We start from the raw sequence: 18,371 nt of genomic DNA, 5'->3' as shown, positions 1-18,371 counted from the left end.
CTCTATCTAGAGGGAAGTTATGTTAAATGACTCCAAAGCGCCGTGCGGTGCTGGGAATGAATCTTTCTGTTTCACCTTTTTTAAACAATGTCAATGAGGAAGAATGACAGAGCGCGAGGGAGGATTGCTCAGATGTCTGAAATGCTTTCTCGTAGAACGGAGAGAGACTCCTTCCTTGATTCCATCCGCTCAGCTGGCCGCTTTGATAACAAGAGTCAGGTGGCCAAGTTACAGCGACGGCTTAGTTTATTATTCAAATCGGAGGGTGTTCCAGAGCAGAAGTACAGGACAGGAAAACACACACACACACAAAAAAGAATCACTCTTCCCCTTTCTCTTTCTCTAATCACAGACAGACACTTAAACTTATATGTAATCCTTTTATCACCACGTCTACAAAGAGACTTCCTCTTTCCCCCCCTTTATGTTCTCTAAACCAGTCTGGAGCACTAAGTGTCCGTCAGGGTGAAAGAGCAGCGCAGAGCGTTTGAAATGGATTCATTTCCTGCTTCACATTTTGCTGACTCAAGCACGCTGTGATTTTTCTATTTCTCTGTCCGGTTAAATCTCGCCTTTGCTGTCCGCCTCGTGCACATTATCAGCATTACTGCCTCCTCTCCTCTCTCCTCCGGACCTGTAAATCTTTTTTTCAGCCTCTTTATCGCTCTCTCTCTGTCTTTCTTGCTCTGGCCGCGGTCCATCCTCCTACCGCCCCCACCCCCTCCTCGGACTCCATCCATCTGGACATGTGCGCTAATGCTGTCATTGTATCAGGGCAGCTAGAAGCCTATTAGACGGAGCTCGGTGGTTGTAGGGATCAATACTGATCAATAGGGTTAGTCTAATGGAGGCTGAGAGTACCAGTGATTCCCCTTTTGTCTGTTCCCATCACCCTTAACTCCTCACACATGCGCACTTTCTCCACCACACACACAGACACACACACAGACACACACAAAGACGTTGCTTTCTATTCTGTCTGACTCTGCTGATGCAGCTGCTGCACTGAGTGAGCACTTTACAGCTGCCTTTGTGAGTGTTTGTGTGTCTTATGCATCAGCGAAGCACAAGACATGCACAAAGCACTTCCTCATCCCTTACCGTAATCTCAGCCAACCTCCTAATTTTACCTTTTACGCAACAATAATCTTAATTTAACCTCCTGAGACATCGCGTCGTCATATGGGGACTTTAAGTTTTAGGTTTTTATTATAGCTGATTCTACTTCATTTAAACCCGTTGTCCTCGTTAGTGGACACTTTAGTTTGCCATTTAGTGGCAGCAAAGGGTATATACGATATATATACAATGGACAAACCCATCAAGATGTCACCCATTGGATTCTAAACCCCGAAAATTAAGCCCAAAGTGGGCGGAGTCAGCGGTTGCCATGTTGGATGAGCTTTACTCCGCCCACACTCAGATACTCTGAAAATGGACGTGGAGGGTCGTGTCGGATGTTGAGACCCGCCCACCCAACTCTCTGCTACCTGTTAGCTCAGGCTACCGCAGGGCACTCAAAGCGGGAACGAACCTAAATTATTTTTAAACCTTAATAAAAAAATTTAAAAAATGAATGAGTTAAACAAAATTCACCCCTCGCACATTTGTCATGAATAGTGCAATAAACTATTGACACCAAAAACGATTCTTGTACCAGGCTGTAAACATGTTTAATATTGTACTGTAATATAATTTTGGACACATGATGAACTGCAGTTTTTTGCAGTTTCACCATCAGGCTTCATCACTCAGACCTGGAGGTTACCGCTTGGTGAAAACATGATAGCGGGAATTTCATCGGATTCATTCTACAGATGATTACAGGACAAAAGTGGACAAGGATTAAAACCCCCATGGTTAAAACTTATTTATTTATGCTTATTAACGTTTCTAGTTCAATATGACGCACAAATTTAACAAATTTTATTGACAGCAACGATCAACAGCTACAACGTTGCTAATTATCAAGTACTCGTTTGAGGACGTTGGGACTTGGAACATTGTTCGCAATTTATTTTGCTCAGTCATGTACAGGTATTAAAATGAACAGTTTTTTGTTTGGATAATATAAATAATGGAATAATCCCAGTGTAGTCCACATATGAGGACACTACTATTTCCTGTTGTAAGATGATGCTTAGTTTTTAAACTTCTTAGGTCCCACTGATCCCTGGAGAAATGCAATGCAAACAAAAGCTACGGTCTCAGGAGGTTACAGCTAAAACCTATTTGTCCTCATGAAGTCAGACATTGAAAAGCATGCATCAAGCTGCTCCTCCAGCAGGTCGGGAAATACCTCAAATGTGAAACTCTGCAGGAGCCTCCTGACAGCTGACCTCTCAGTTTGTCAGCACACACCTTTTTCTATCCTAACTTGGTGCTTAAAAGGTTAATGCACATGGAAAATATACAGTAAATTCTCTCCCTGCGTGTCTGAAGCATCCTCCCTGCCTTTTCATCTATCTTTTTTTTTGTCCTTGCCCCACCCCATGTTGTCTTTAAACTGCCAGGGGTCATTTCATTTCATGCATAAATAATTCACCAGGGGCCATGCAGCCAGTGCACAGTGGCTGTCTTAAAACTAGCAGCAGCTTTGATTTAGTTCTGTCTCTTGGCCAGCGGCGCGGTGAAGGTCATTCCTTCCCGGCGGACACTCCTCCGCAGCCATGGTGGCTGGCGCTGAAACAATTTACAGCTGGAATTTCATTACTAAGGCACAAAAACTGTATTAGTGCATTTTTTTTTTATGTAAAAATAGAAGAATCAAAGGTACTTTCTGTATTAGTACTGGAAAGGACAAAGTGAAAAGGGCGATGGGAGGGTTTAGGTAAAGAAAGAACATAATGTAGTGGAGGGAGGCTAAAGAAGGCAAAGGGGAGGAATGAACTTTTCACTTCATGTTAGAACCCACAGAGCCCGGAGGCATCAAGGTGACTGCACACAGAATGAGTTTCCATCTCTAATCTAAAACACACACACTGTGCTTACACGCTACCGGTGAGCAGCCTCTCTTTAAACGTCCAAGCGGCGATAACAGGTAGAAAAGCCGTCACTGTTGTAAAGATGGTCCCAAACATATTCAACCGTGTGAGCATCGGGATTTATTTAAGCGCAGTTAGTGGTTCTGTGAGGTGGTCGTGGGGTGCGACTGCAGGTTATGAAGTGAAATTTAGAAAGAAAGTCAGGATGGACACCGTATCAGCTTTCGCTTTGTTGCTGCCCAGCGAACACTGCGACACTGAATAGCTGCTGATGCAACAGCCTGGGCACCGAAGGTCTCAGCAGGGTGTGAGCCAGAGTGAAAACTGAGACGCCGTCCACACGCACCGAGACCTGTTTTGCTTTGTGAAGTCGAGGCTCGAGTGGGATTCTGAAATAGACAAAGTTTGTTTGGGACTTCGCCTATCTGGGTGTGGCACAACAGCAGCTTTCCTGGTTGTATATACACTGCACAATTCTCTGGCTGTTCTTGTGGCTGAGAAACCTTCCAGTATTCACCGATCAGGCATAACATTATGACCACTTTCCTAATATTGTGTAGCTCTCCAAAAACAGTTGTGACTCATCAGAGAATGGACATGGGCCGTCTGAGGGCGTCCTGTCGGGTCTGGCTCTACCATTTCTAAGTAACATCCCTACGAATAAATGTCCAAAACGTTTCCCAGCAGAACATCAAATTGTGTTACTGACTCCTTCTGTCAGTGGTTTTAACCTCCTGAGACCCTGCGTCCTTGTATGGGGACGTTAAGTTTCATTGTGGCAGCTTCTTATTCTGCTTCGTTTAAACTTTCATCCTCATAACTACTAGTTATACTAGATACTAGTTGGTGTAAAAACATGACAACGGGCATTTCAGTGGATTCATTCTGCGCCCGATCTCGTAACAAATGAGCAAAAATGTACAAAATCTCATCAAATTATACAGTTGAAACTTGTTTATTTATGTTAATGTACTTTTCTAGTTTAATATGACATGCAAACGTAACGAATTTCCAGCAATAGTTGCGATTCTATCTTTGTAAAGCCATGTTCAGTTTTATATTTTGTTACATATTGGTGACTTTATTATAATATACAGTGAAATATCCACATGTAAGGACAGAATTTTTCCAGAACTACGCCCTGTTCAAAGATGCTGCTTAGTTTTTATAGCTCTAAGGTACAATCCATCCCAAATACCTCGGAGAAATTAAAAATGCATACGTAACAAAAGGTCGGGTCTCAGGAGGTTAATGTTATGGCTGATCAGCGTATAACGTGTTTGCTCTTAGTACTGATAACAGCTTCACATTGACCTTGATAGTCTCCTCATCCTGACTTAGTTGTTCTAGTATTTGGACATCAAATCATTTATGTGGACCTGCTTTTCTTAAATAACATGTCTGAACGTAATCCACCATTTCCTCGCAATGCAAAAATATCTGCACGACTCACAGCTCCCGGATTATCAGCTGTTTGAACGACCTGACTGAACAGGAACCTGTCCGTTTAGTCGTTATTATAGATCCCGCGCTGTAATGGCTTAAATTTTAACTAAATCTGACGCTGGAATGTGTCACTCCTGTTTGCTGCCATTGTCGCCGACTCAGAAATGAAAGGAATCCAACAAATACGGGGTTTGTCAAGTCAACTGATAGCAAAGGCAAAAAACACACACACACACACACAAAAAAAAAGTTGCCAACCGTAACAGGAAGCCGACAGCGAGAAGAAGACGTAATGCTGCGGTTTGACATTATTATAGGACACCTCATACTGAACGGTATGAAATCTGGAACTTCTGCATTCTTCTCTAAAACCTGACTCACAACTCAACTTTGCATAGTTGAGTGCATCCGGTGCATACACCAGTGTTGATGAGTTCAGTGCTAACTTAAAATATGCCAAAATGTTTGTTGCACCGCTGACCACTCTTTATGTCTATATACCCTACTTACATCGATCAGGCATAACATTATGACCACCTTCCTTCTATCGTGTAGGTTTCCCTTGTGCCTCCAAACCTCTAAATACATATTAACATGAATGCAACATATTTTAGTAAAAGGATAACTTAATATTTAATACAAAAATGATGATAATAATAATGTATATTTATCAATAACACTAGGCTAAGCTAAGTATAGAACACATATAGTAGGTAGGGGGTCCCTACTTAATCTCTCCATCAGTTTGGGGGTCCTTGATCTGAAAAATATTGAAGACCTCTGCACTAGATGCTAAACTGATGACCCACAGAGGCCCCATCCCCTCAACCCATAGGACCCAAAAGCCCCAAATAGCAACATTTAAATTGCAGGACACCCTCAAAAAGCCCGTGTCTATTCTCCGTTTGACACCTACACGATATTAGGAAGGTGGTCATAATGTTATGCCTGATCGCTGCTGTATATTAGTTATTGAGGAATGTTCTGTGGCAGGTAGACGCTAAAAACTATTTTCTCAGGAGCCAACTGGAAATAGCATCTTAAAGCATCTGTCACCTACAGACCAGCTGCTGCTGCTGCTGCTGCCGGCACACAAACCCTCGGGCGGTGGCTCGAAAGCAACAGCTGACGGCTCTTGTTTGTTGTATTTGACACATTTTTCTTTACAGATTCAGACAAATATCACGAAGCCACAGCTGGCCCTCACACGGTTACACAACAGCATTTTTTACCACAAAGGCTGGGAAGTGTTGCATAAAGGCCGCTGCGAAAGGCTCCATAAAGTCTCCATAAACGCATTCCAGAAAAGTTACAACTAAACTGGTGAAAAAAAAAAAATGCATGACTCAAAATCTTGTAAACTGAACGAACTCCCATCCTAATGAACGCGAATATTGTTTCACGTCGGCTGCGGAAGGCTCGCTGCCTTGCTTTTGTTTTGGCCTGTCGACATTTGTTCTAGCGTGGCTGACTTTAAAGTGTTGCGGCAGATCATCATCCCAGCTATGTCAACGAAGGAAACTGGAGAGAGAAAACACATAAATGATTTTCTATTCAACTTAGCGTCAAGTGGGCCTTTTACGACTCATCCGAACCATAAACAATTTCAGCATTTTAGGGGAATAAATATTTTGCCACCACATCTGTGACTCGCTCCAGATCTTTTAGTCTCGTAAACTTGTAAATCAAACGCGCTCCTATTAAACAAGGCTCCATTGTGAATTATATCACGTTCATCGTTACCCTAAAGCTGAAGACAAATCATTATGTGTGTGTGCGCTCACTTTGTATACAAGAATAAATTCCAGCTGATGTGTTCAGCTGGAAGGAGGCAGGCAGGACTCATAAAACAGGAATCCCTCCTCAGCAGATACGCAGAAGAAACTCGCCCTACCCCCACATAAAAATATTTAGCTCTTTTCAGTCTCAAGCCGCTCAGAGTAGATGTTGAGTCGATGTTTTAGATATTAAAAGTGTGCGTTCAGCGTCCCTGGATTTTTTCCTTCTATTAAAGAAAGAGAAACAGAAGGACAAAAGAAGCGAGAAAAGAAGTGTGGGCTGGGTGGAGTCTTGTTGAATTAGAGTAACAAGGACTTCAAACCGGCCCCTCCCTCTACAGAGAATCACTGGGCAAGTGCCGAGACCTCCTTTTGTCACTGACCCCTTGCACGCCTCATTAAATCCCTTAACTTTGTCACAGATCCACCGTGGATCGCATGGATTGCACCATGCCTTCAACCCCCTCCCCTCCCCTCCCCTCCCAGTGATGCCCCCGAGCCCATGGCATCGCCATATGTCCACCACACAGGCGCTGGCAGCTCCGCGATGCTTTGTTCTGAGCGTTCGCATTTAGAGCAACGTGTGAGGAAGACTCTGCCGAAATGGCCGGGAGGCAACAGCTAATCACCCCGGGCTTCAGAGAAAAAGATGGTGAGTCCACCGTCGCTTCGGAGGAGCAGCGGGTTTAGACATAAACCTAACGCAGTCAAACATGACTCAGCCGTCTGACGGTGGTGGTGATGATGAACGGGCTTTTGCAAAGTTCGGTTAATGCGTAACATATTCCCTTTTAGGTTGGAGCATTTATCCAATTGTTTTCCTACCAGTGAGTTTATTATTAAACCGCAAAGGATAAGAAAAATTGTTTGGTTCCTGTGCGGCAAAGTTAGAGGAGACAATAAAATGGCATATGAGAATTACAAAAAGCTTCACTTGCTCGTGTCTCTCACTGAACCGTAATATGCAGTTCAGACTATGTAGGGCATGTGCAGAACCTCCACAGACCTTAGCACCATTGCCTGATGTGCATCTCCACATGCTTGCAATTTTAAAATTGATTGTTTTGGATGAATAAAGATGGATGCATGGACATCGATCAAAGTAAACTGAGAGGGTTTTTAGGCAAAATTTCAAGCGCCATTGTTGAAAGTGAAGCAGGAAGTAGAAACAGAATCTAAACCAACTGGCAGAAAAGAAACAACGGTGACTAGCGTTTGAGTGCTAAGTGGGGTTGGCTATAAGTTACGGCGTCAAAGTCTCGCAGTGCCCTGTGCCACATTTAAGCTCAGCTCAGTGAGACCCACAGCATCACTCAAGAAAAGAGAAAAAAAAGTGCATTCGAGTACTTGAAATAATAAGCTGAAGGAATGAGGAATTAACGTTCCCCTCTGCTGTGGTTGGTGGAAAACCACACATGATGGAAAGGCAGGTAATCATTTGTTGACTCTCTTTCCTCCAGGTCATGGCAACCATTGACAAGAGTCCAGTGATGTATGGTCCCTGTCATTCACATTCTCCTTTTAAAGTGGGATGAGGTTACCATAGCTTGCAGTAACTCAATTCCCCTTTAAATGCTTAATTGGTAAAGGTTAGAAGCCAAGAGTCAGTTGCACAACGTGATAGCATCCTGTGTCACAAACGCAAGATTTGCAACGAAGGCTTCAGCAAATTTATAGAAGAAATGATCTGAATTTGCTTGTTACAGCTTGTAATTTGGAGATTTGGCAAAACCTTCCCCTGTGATTTTATTAAAGTGGATAATGACATTAGAAAAATGTTCTTATTTGAATGAGCTTGTGACCTTTTGTGCACCTTCTCGTGTACTTCGCTCCCAGGGTCTGTTGAATGTTCCCAAAATCAGAAAAAAGACATCTGGTGAGCGTGCTTTTTCTTTCTTTTTCATGCACCGATGCTATGGAAAAGTCTTCCTCAAGACATCAGTCATGTTCTGTTGAGGTATTGCTGTTTGGTCGGTTGAAGCGAAGTTAAAGACCCACTTGTTTACTGCTTCTTATGAGACTTGACGTGCTTTTTAATCATATAAACTGTTTTATTTCTGCGTCTTTGTTGTTTTAGTCTGTGTTTTAAGTCTGATTATGCGCCTGTAATGACTGGTAATGACTTTTTGCTGTGTAATACGTCAGTTCCCAAAGAGAATTCATCCTTTTTTAAAGAGAGAAGATAAGAGAGGACAGAAATAAAAGGATGAGACTTGTACTGACTTGTACTGACACGCTGGCTGTGAACATTTTGACAGCACCGCCAACGTGGACATGTCAAATGAAGACATTCACTTAATGAGATCTTTTTTTTTTTTTAGCTGCCTGGTTAGACGCAGACATGCGTGATAAAATTAATGAACTGTGGGATGCGTGAAAGATTTTCGTGGTTAGACGGTCGGACGTTGCCGAGTGCAGACGACACGAATAATGACGACACAAATATTGGCCGGCAGCGGATGGCACAGGTAGAGCCAGCAGAGTGACTCAGCACCGGGCAGCGAGACGTGACCCCCGATACGCCGCCGCTTGCAGTGCTGATGGAGAAGTGTCGGACGAAGCAGGTCATGAAACACCGTCAGCTCAAACTGTTCCTGACATTCAAGGGAAAAAGGGGGAAGGAACAGCTTCTCTGGCACTATTTACCGAGGAGCCAACTCAGCTGATGCTCAAGGGAAAAAAAACAGAGATGGAGGGAGGGCTGCGCTGCATGTTTTCAAGTGTGTTTATTCGTGTGAGGTAACCTCCCACAAAGCTTCCCAATAAGTTTCCCCCCCCCCCCCCCCCCCCCCCCCCCCAAAAAAATCAACAATGTCTTATCCTTCATTTCGTTGCCGTGCGGCTTCGAGCACAACATGCTGACTTTCTCCTGACCCTCGCGGCGTTTGTGATAAGATTACGCGCGTGCATGTGCGTGAGATGTGGGCTCGCGGCATTGAACGCATACGTGAGATCACACTAATATGAGATTACGGCCAATTAGCCCCTCTTAACTGTTAATAAGATCTCAGTGTAGAAGAACTTCCCAAAACAATGCCGCACTGTTTCGAAAAGCCGCGGACGCGGGCTTCTGCGGAATAAGGAATGTAAAACACTCCTTCGAGATGAGACGTCCTGTGTTTTTCTTCAAAGCGTGCCTGTAAGAGATGAAGGGGAGAGGAGATGGGAGGAGGGGGGAGGGGAAGGGGGGTTGGAGGCTTGTAGTGTGTGACTGAGGCCAAACAGGAGATTGTGGAAAGCAGAGGCGGACAGGGAATTTTGGAACTGGCACTTGATGAGTTTTTGAAGAGTGCTCGTCTTCCGAACGGAGGGGCCAGCGCGGCGTGTTTAACGTTTAAAGTAGTTTCAGAAAGCAGCTCTTCTGCAGCTCTCTTGCCGCAAGTTAAATTGGCTCTTAGAAAAGGTAACAAAATCTGCGCGCCAGCAGCAGCAGCAGTAAAAATCTGTAATAATCCCTCGCGGCTCAGGAAATGAATATAGAAAGCATCTCAGGCTACGGCGAAGCAGAAAACCGGTCTGTGAACTGGAGGAAGGCGTCGTGGAGATCTCAGCCATTGCTCCGGCAGCTCGGGTTCACCCTTTGATTATGCGCGTTCTGCCCTGTGTGCGCAGCTCTTATTTTTTCCATGTGGTATTATTCCATCCGCATGTTAGCAACTCGGAATTTGTGTTTGAGCAAAAACTGAATTGGTGTGTGTGTGTTTGCCTGCGTTAGATAATGTTCTTACAGCTGCAGACATCTTCCCCAGCACTCTGCCAGGTCTCCGTCTTCCGACACGGCACCACTTGAATCTGATTGCAGCACACACCCCCTGCTGTCTAATGAGAGGATTAGACTCTACATATTTGTTGCGATCCCCCGTCGAGGTTACTCTTTCCTCCTCCTCCTCCTCCTCCACTCCAGCCAGGGCTCACTGCTGCGTTTACGGGTCCCTGTTGTTTCTCCGTTGCTGGAGTATCTCCTGGCCCCGCTGACGCATGCAAGACGCCGCTAACCTGCATGCGCACACACACAACAGTAAATATCCCCGCTACGTTGTGCTATAAAATAACCACACCGAAGCGACGAGTGGCGCCTCCGGTTTCCTTTCATATGCTGATTGTTCTCTACAGCGTGCGGTGAAAAGAGAGAAAGGATCTGAGGACCATCGGCACCATCCTCCCCGTCCGTGGATAAAAGACATAGAGCTGAATCAGATCTGCCAGTATAATTACAGGCAGGAATCTGAACAATGCTGTGATCTGAACTGTGCCTGACACCACGTACAGGGCCCCATGCAGCTGATTTACCCACTCCCAGTGTGTGTGTGTGTCAGTGGGGGATTTTGACCTTGGTGTTACCGGTGCCATTTATTAGAAAACGACACATGTTGCACACTCTTCCCATAACATGCAGACACGCAAAAAAGACGACAATAGCGGGAGTTTTACGTCACCGCACACTTTGTAACCGTACACCGCCGTGCCTACAGGCTCCAGTTCGTGCGTGCATGCGCCTCTGAGGTTAACCATATACAGCCTGGGGTATGCTGCGCACTCCTTCATCCAGAACAGCGAGAGGCCGTGTCACTTATCTGAGGAATTCACCCCGAACATCTCCTCTTCATAAACACTCCCCCTGTGGAGCACATCCCTCCTTCACGCACTCACACATCACCCCGCTGACTCTATATGGCGCGCCGCCCGTTTGCTTTAGGAATACGTGAAACTAAAACCTATACAAGATGGCATGTAACTCAAACAACATCCATCACGCTCATCCTACACAGTCCACAAATAAAGCCCGGAGCACCCATTAACAGCCCCAGCTGCTGACTTTTCTTTTGTGTTTACAGTGTCACGGTGTTGCTCAATCACGGTCGCCTTGAAAATTTAGGAGTTTTATATGAATTGCCCTACTTTTTTAAAATTTTTTTACAAATCAGTTCAAATCTCTCTTTGTGTCAAGTTTCTCAGGAAATGACAATGGAAGTTTGTCTTCATACTTCAAAAGCACTGATCTATATCTGACAAAAACACACATAGATATGTCTGCAGGGGGAAAAAAAAAGAAGAAGAAGAAGAAAAAAAAAAAGTCTTTTACTCCAGAATGGAATTCCAGCTGCCTCGTTTCCGACCGATCTCAGCGATGGGGAGAATGTGCGACGGCAGAGATTGGAATGGCACCTGGAGAATGCAGTCTGGAGCACGTTTGCGTTTTGTCTGACCAAGATTATCTGCACCGAATCGACACATTACGAGCGCATTCGGACGCGCTCAGAAAGGCCTGAGATGTAAAAAAAAAACGCGTAGTCTCGTCTGGTTTGGGGAAAGGAAGTGGCGGAGACCGATGATACATACACGTGATTCACCCATTCGAGTTACGTGGCTGCCTTTGTGTGTGTGTGTGTGCGTGTGCGAGTCTTAGAAGTGTAATGTGATTCCTGGGGGGTGGGGGAGGGAGGGAGGGCCGAGTCTCTGACCCCATCTGGATGAGCCAACTTCCAGACTCCTGTCCGAAGGCGTAGCTGCAAGGAACACGAATCCAGATGAGCAGATGGTAGATGTGCAAGACAATAAATAAATGTCTGTGTGGGACAGTGAGCGTGCACAACTCCACCATCATTCACTTTATTATTTACCCCCCTCCCCCCTGCTTTAAATCTCATCACAGAAAACTCTGTCTCTCTCCTGATTTGACTCAAATAATATATATCAAGATCATGCAGTCGTGTCATCATGTTGGATAAGAGGTGTTGTACTGTTGCTCAGTTTGCACGTACAGATGCATGTCACACAGATTTGTCATGTGCATTTTTTTTGTCATACATTCCCTATCTGTGGGAGGAATACCGCTCAACCTGTCCGAGTCTTTGTCACGGTGATGGAAACGTCAAGAATCTTTTTTTTCAGGATATTTATGTTAGGATTCCACACACACAAAGAAAAAAAATAATGGACCCAAATGCAGACACAAACCCAGGAAACTGAGCTGTTTAATAACAAGAGTTGGAAAATAGCTGAAGATGGTGGGAATCCCACCGGGAGCAGATGGCATGTGGCTGTGGTATTGTAGTCTGAAGAGAGCTGGAGAGAATGCAGAGGCGGATTAAGGCTCACACCCAAGCAAACTAGGGACAAGGAGAAGAGTCAAAGAGCAGCAGGCAAGAAGTAGGAAATATCTAACGAATGTCAAACTCAAAAATTGCAGAACAAGAAAAGAAAAAAAAAAGAAGCTGGACTCGGAGACTCAGACTCTTTTTGATGAGTAGATGGGAAGCAGGTGAGCTCAATCAACCGAGAGGAAGAGGAAGAGGAAGAGGGGTGGGGACGGAGGGAACCACCCAGGAATCGGCCGCTCACAGAGCGCAGAGGAGGGAGAGGAACGCAGAACCCTCACGATTTAGATCACAGCAAGCTGATCTAAATTATACAATTTACAGGCGATTTACAGCTTTCTACGCTCGTGCCATCTCGACATATTCTGGAAAAACAACCCAGGCACAGATCTTCCCTTATGTCTCGAGGCACGATGTATTTACAGTCTGTACTCGACGTAGACAGAAGATCTTCAGATACCTTCATGTCCTGGCACAGGACACGAGCCCACGAGTCCTCCTCTATTAGTAGGTTACATGCAAACTGTCCTGTACGTCTCTCTGTGTTACACAAATTCATCAACGAGGCATCTGGAACGAATAAAACCATTAAGGCCTGGCAGCTGGAACGGCTCCACCCTCCACTACTGGCTGCAAGACTGTACTGTGCAGCTGAATGACAGTATAAATCACAGATCCTTCGGACCAAATGTGGGTAAATGTTTAGGTGTAGGTTGGGCCATATCTTTACCTGTCAGCAGCATGTTTAACGGATTCAGTAAAGCAAAAAAAAAACTGACCGTTTAAGGAAAGCTTTTAACTTCTTAATACTCCGAGCTTTTGTATGATGTTTATAAAAATGTCAAATAAATGTAACTTGTTGTTTTTAACAACTGCCGAAACTTAAATAAAGTTAAATTAGCCAAACGCTTTCGGTTAACGCTCTAAATAAAACGTCAAGGCAGAAGTTAAATCAAATGATTGCCCCCGTGGAAAACAGAAACCTTTGAAACATCTGCAGAGCTCGGTCTGAAACCGGAACGGGACAGAATTAGAAGAATACGGTGCACTGTCGTGATTTCTGAGAAAGGCTGGGAGACACCACAGGTCTGCGTGATCACTGCGGGATCATGGGTCTGACTGAGGCAGAAACGACTGGATGATCCTCTGAAGGAAATCAGTGTTCTCGCTGCTGGTGAGTACATCACATTGTTTCATTTAAAGGGAAACAATACAAAAGTGTCAAGGTACCGAAAGTGCAACTCTTGTTTTTTTTATGGAAGTTAAATATCTCAGGAGTCCAAGGCCTGAGAGATGTATTCATGTTGCATCAATAATGATACAAACTGTATCAAGACGCTTTACAGAAGTTGACCTGAAAGCCCCAGAGGAAGCACTAAGGTGATGATGGAAAGAAAAAGCTCCCGTTTAACAGGAGGAGGATTCAGATACACGAAGGATCTAATCGTGAAGCAAGGACAAGATATAGCTGATGACTGAATATCCAGAGCATGGAGGCATGAAACTATTAGTGACAACTGTGTTTCTATCACAGGGCAGTCAGCTGCTATAACGACTGAACTCGAGAGACGTCGTAGGCAGGTTGGAGAGTCGACGAGCGTTCAGGTTGGAGCGGATAACTGCGGACCATACTTAGACAGGTCTTGCTTTGTGATTATGCGCCGCAACGTGTAATTTTGTCTGTTGACATTTGGTGTTAACATTTAGAAAATGTTATTTATTAAGATAACTTCTGGCTTCATAGTTTGGTTTTATCGTCAGCGTTACTTAAAATACATTGACTCTAGTCTTTTCTAAGCATGAAAACTATTGTTAGTTCGCTGCTGGTTGGTTACATCACATATTCATTCCACACTCAGTTACCAAGTGTGAGGACTAAAAATGGGTGAAAAGGCCTTTAAGTGCTCGGCTCCTCTTACCTGGAAGCTTTATCCTGCTGTCTGATTTCTCATTACCTCAGTGATAAATACATCAGTTGGTGCTTTGTTGGTCATTTGTACTGGATTAATATTACTTTTAATGTATTTGTTGCTGTCTTTTTTTGTTTTTGTTCTGCTATAAAGGGTATGCATTGACCTCTTTTCACTTGCAAACCCTCTATTTTGGCCAAGTCTCCCTTGAACATTAGATTATTGATCTCAATGGGATAAACCTGGTAAAATAAAGATTAAATTAAAAAAAAAAAAGCTAAAGCTGTGCAACAACTCACCTTTCTGTAACAGATTTTTTCACCTTATTATTATTTCTTGTAGATTTGTACATATGCATTTTTTATTAGTGTCTTTCAACAGTGTTTTTTTTTTATTATCTATATTTTTATGTGCAACGTAGCTACTGTAACTACACAGTTCCCCTTGTGGATCAGTTCCACCGTGGCTGCCTTAGCTTGAATATTAACTGAAGTTAGCGTTAGCCTGCACTCAGTTTCAACTTCGCACAGTCGCTGACAATTTGAAATGCACACCCAATTTGATTAATTAAGCCAGAGATTTAAAAACTCCAGCTCCCACACGCCAGTTCCTGGACAGATTTCTGCACATGTGCACTGCGCAGCTGCCTTCAGGAATCACCTCTTCACTCAAGTAAGTGAACATAGCTGTTGCACGAGTCTGACACTCATAAAATGTATAAAAAAAAAAAAAAAAAGCGCAGGTGTTACATTTTAGAGCGCAGTTAGTCGCAGCTTCATCTGTTTATGGGAAGAATAGAGGGGCAGGGCCTCAGAGGACCCCTGAGAGGTTTAAAGTATGCCGGCCTCCTGCAGCCTCCCTGCAAGCACAGCGAACGCTCCGCTCTGCACTGGCAGGCCCGTTTTAATTCGGCCTGGGCCTCACGAGGAGGTGAACTAGCTGGATTCCAGCCAGATAAGTGGTTCAAACTAAGAGCCACGAGCCACCAGACGTTATCACGGAGACCTCTGCGTGCCTTTGTTTCGCGCCGCCTTCAGACGCCTTTTAATGAGGTGTCTGTTAAATGCAAGCATTTATCCAGCGGACGCACAACCATCGTCCTTGCGGGCGAGATGTGACCATCAATCTGCCACCTTGACTGTGCAGTTTCCCTCATTTCCCTACGCTGACTCATCCGATCCCCTCCCCCCCTTTCCTCTCCCTTTATTGCCAGAAGCTTCCAATGAGAGTCATCGTTGGCAGCGTGGCCCTTCTGCAGGCTTTGCTTCTGATTTACTGATTGATTTTAGCATTAACGACCACCCCCCTCCTTCCAACTGCCCCGTAGACACACACACACACACATCCATTGTTGGCCCTTTTCTGTGGCTTGAAGATAAAGCAATGCATGGATGCAGAAAGCCAGATGTTGCACATTTCTATCTGCGCGGTGGGTCTTCATTCCGATCGTTGTTTTGAGGCACACTTAGTTAAAAAAAAAAAAAAAAAAACGAAATCAGAGAAAATAATTTCCGGCCAGAAACAGAAAGATGAATGACCAGTGGTTTTCAAATGGAATTGGAAATAACCATGTGATTGCCAACAAGTTTGCCGTAAGCCGAAATGAGATATTTTAATATTGTGTTCAAGTTGTTTTTGCTGCCCCCAAGTGGCCGGTAAGAAAATGGATTTCCAGGTTTAAAAAGAAGAAGAAGAAGAAGCAGCACTTGCAGCCTTATACAGATGTTGATGGATGGTTCTGTTTTAAACTCTACTGATGTTGCTTTAAACATTTGCTTTTACCCTTTAACCCTCACACCTCCATCCTCTCTTTCATAAGACAGTTGTGCAATAACCTTCGTAACTACAGGCCAGTCCACCTGCGCTCTATAGACAACTATATACAACTGTTTTAGTTACTATACCAGACCAGTTCACTGTCCTGTGTCACTTTTTTATTCACCCATGTGCTAATCACATCCATTTGTGCAATACTGTGTGCTCATTACTGTAGCCAAAAACAATCTACCACCAAGAAATACACAGAAATGATTCACTGAGAGAGACGGGGGTTATGATTTAAGGGGTAGATTTCATTTCAAAATTCAGAGGGTGCACACTACTATGAGAGGTTTTTGTGTACCACTTCAAAAACATTTACAAAAAAATGTTATTTATATATAAAAAGTCTGTGTGTATTTAACTATACTTGTATGTTTGAATATGTATATATGTAGATGTATGTGTCTGTATATGAATACATGTATGTGTATATATAAGGATTCATGTAAAAGGAAGAGGGAGATACACAACTATTATTAATAATTTATAGAGAAGGGGTGAAAGTAAATAAGTTGCACTTCTTCCGACTCCTTTTTGGATATGTAAGTGATTTTATTTTATTTTTTAAAAATATTTTTTTTATTTTTCAGATTGTCCATTTTATTGTATTATCATTTCTATCTGTTTGCTCTTATATACACATGATTTGCATGTTCAGAATAAATCGCTTAATCAAATGATAGAGCTGCTAAACTGTATTTTGTTGTTCTTTAACAGTTTAAGAATAACGCTTCTTATTCTGAAACAACACCAAACATAAAAGGGCAGGACTGTTAATTCTGCCACAACAAAAGCCTCCTTACGATGTTTGTTTCTGTTACCGCTTATCAGCAGCCATCCTGACAGGAGTGGGGGCGTTAGGATTCGAGGAAACACATGAGCTGCTGTATGGCCTCTGATAGCATGAAGCAGATAGAGTGTAGTAGATAGAGTATTAACTGAAGCCATCCTGGGGGCTTTGAATCGTTCCCAGTGTTGTATGTAAGGATGCTGACGCACCAATCACATGTAAACCGGCTGGACGCACTCTAGTCAAAATGAATCAGTGACCGCGACCTTGTTCCTTGTTGGGAGAGATGTTAAACTTCTCATTTTTAGCATCACAATTCAGCTAAATATTGTGACACACAAAAAATACCCTGAAGGATAATTTCTATGAATCAATGAAAGTGACAAAAACTTTATTTCCACCTTCTTGCTTTGTTTACAGGAAAGACAAATTCTCTGCCCTGTGGAAATAAATCTGATTCTGCACGAGGCATAAAGTGACCAATAACACATATTCTTCAACTAGTTTTGTTTTCTAGAAAGTCCTATAGCCCCCTCGGTTTTACATTCACGCAAAGAGGTGAACTGAAGCGGTATCTTTAACATGACCAAAAATAAAAAAATAAATAAATAAATAAATAAATGAAGACTGTTTAGCCTCAATAAACCTGGCACCGCTGCTGCACGCTAATCTTAAGAGGCAGGGAGTGGATAGACGCACGATAATCTTTAAGAGGCGGTGGACAAAATCTTGATTTAGAAAAAAAAAATGGCCAGAGAACCTCTTGGCAAGCTGCTCTATCCTTCTCAGACAGAGAAGGCGGAGGCGGAGGGGTGTTGGTGTGTGTGGGAGAAATGGGTGACAGATAGCTAGCGTGGGGAGAGCTGGGGGAGGATCTGCTGAGGGCAAGTTTCCATTCAGCTCAAGTCTGGGAAAAAAAAGAAAAAAGAAAAAGAAAAACATGAAAACTTCACCATGTCCAAAAGTTGCATCATGATGTCTCTCATAACAGACTGCTCTAACAAGCAGCCATAACATTAAAACCACGGACAGGAGAAGTGAATAACATTGACCATCTCGTGACAATTAAAAAAAAATATACAAAATGCCTTAAACCAACTTTAACCGGACAACTTAAATGCATGTGAACACGTTACTTGGACTAAAATCAGAGTTCTCCTTATCCGATTAAGACACTCAGATAATGTGATTTTTGGAAATTGATTTTCTCCGGCATGCATACACCTTAATCAGGCTTTAACTGGACAACACGTGTGCACACTCTGCACAACCGCCGGTTGCAGAAGAAGAACGAGAACCACCTGAGGGATAGCGCCATCTTATCTGCACCAGAAGTAGTGCACACACATTATGTATGAGATTTAAAAAAGTTGAACTATTATCCATCATGTTATTGTTTGAAATAACATGAGTTGTTTATTATATGACGTAACAGGTCAACCATAAAGGGGGCCGTATTAACCTGCTGAGTTGACACATATCGCCCCCTAGTGTGGAGGAGGAGGACATGTTCCCGTCAGTTATTAGATTTTCTCCATTTCCTG

Source organism: Mugil cephalus, chromosome 3 (assembly GCF_022458985.1).
Source record: "Mugil cephalus isolate CIBA_MC_2020 chromosome 3, CIBA_Mcephalus_1.1, whole genome shotgun sequence".
In the NCBI taxonomy this organism is placed as follows: Eukaryota; Metazoa; Chordata; class Actinopteri; order Mugiliformes; family Mugilidae; genus Mugil; species Mugil cephalus.
This window is presented reverse-complemented; position numbering follows the sequence as displayed.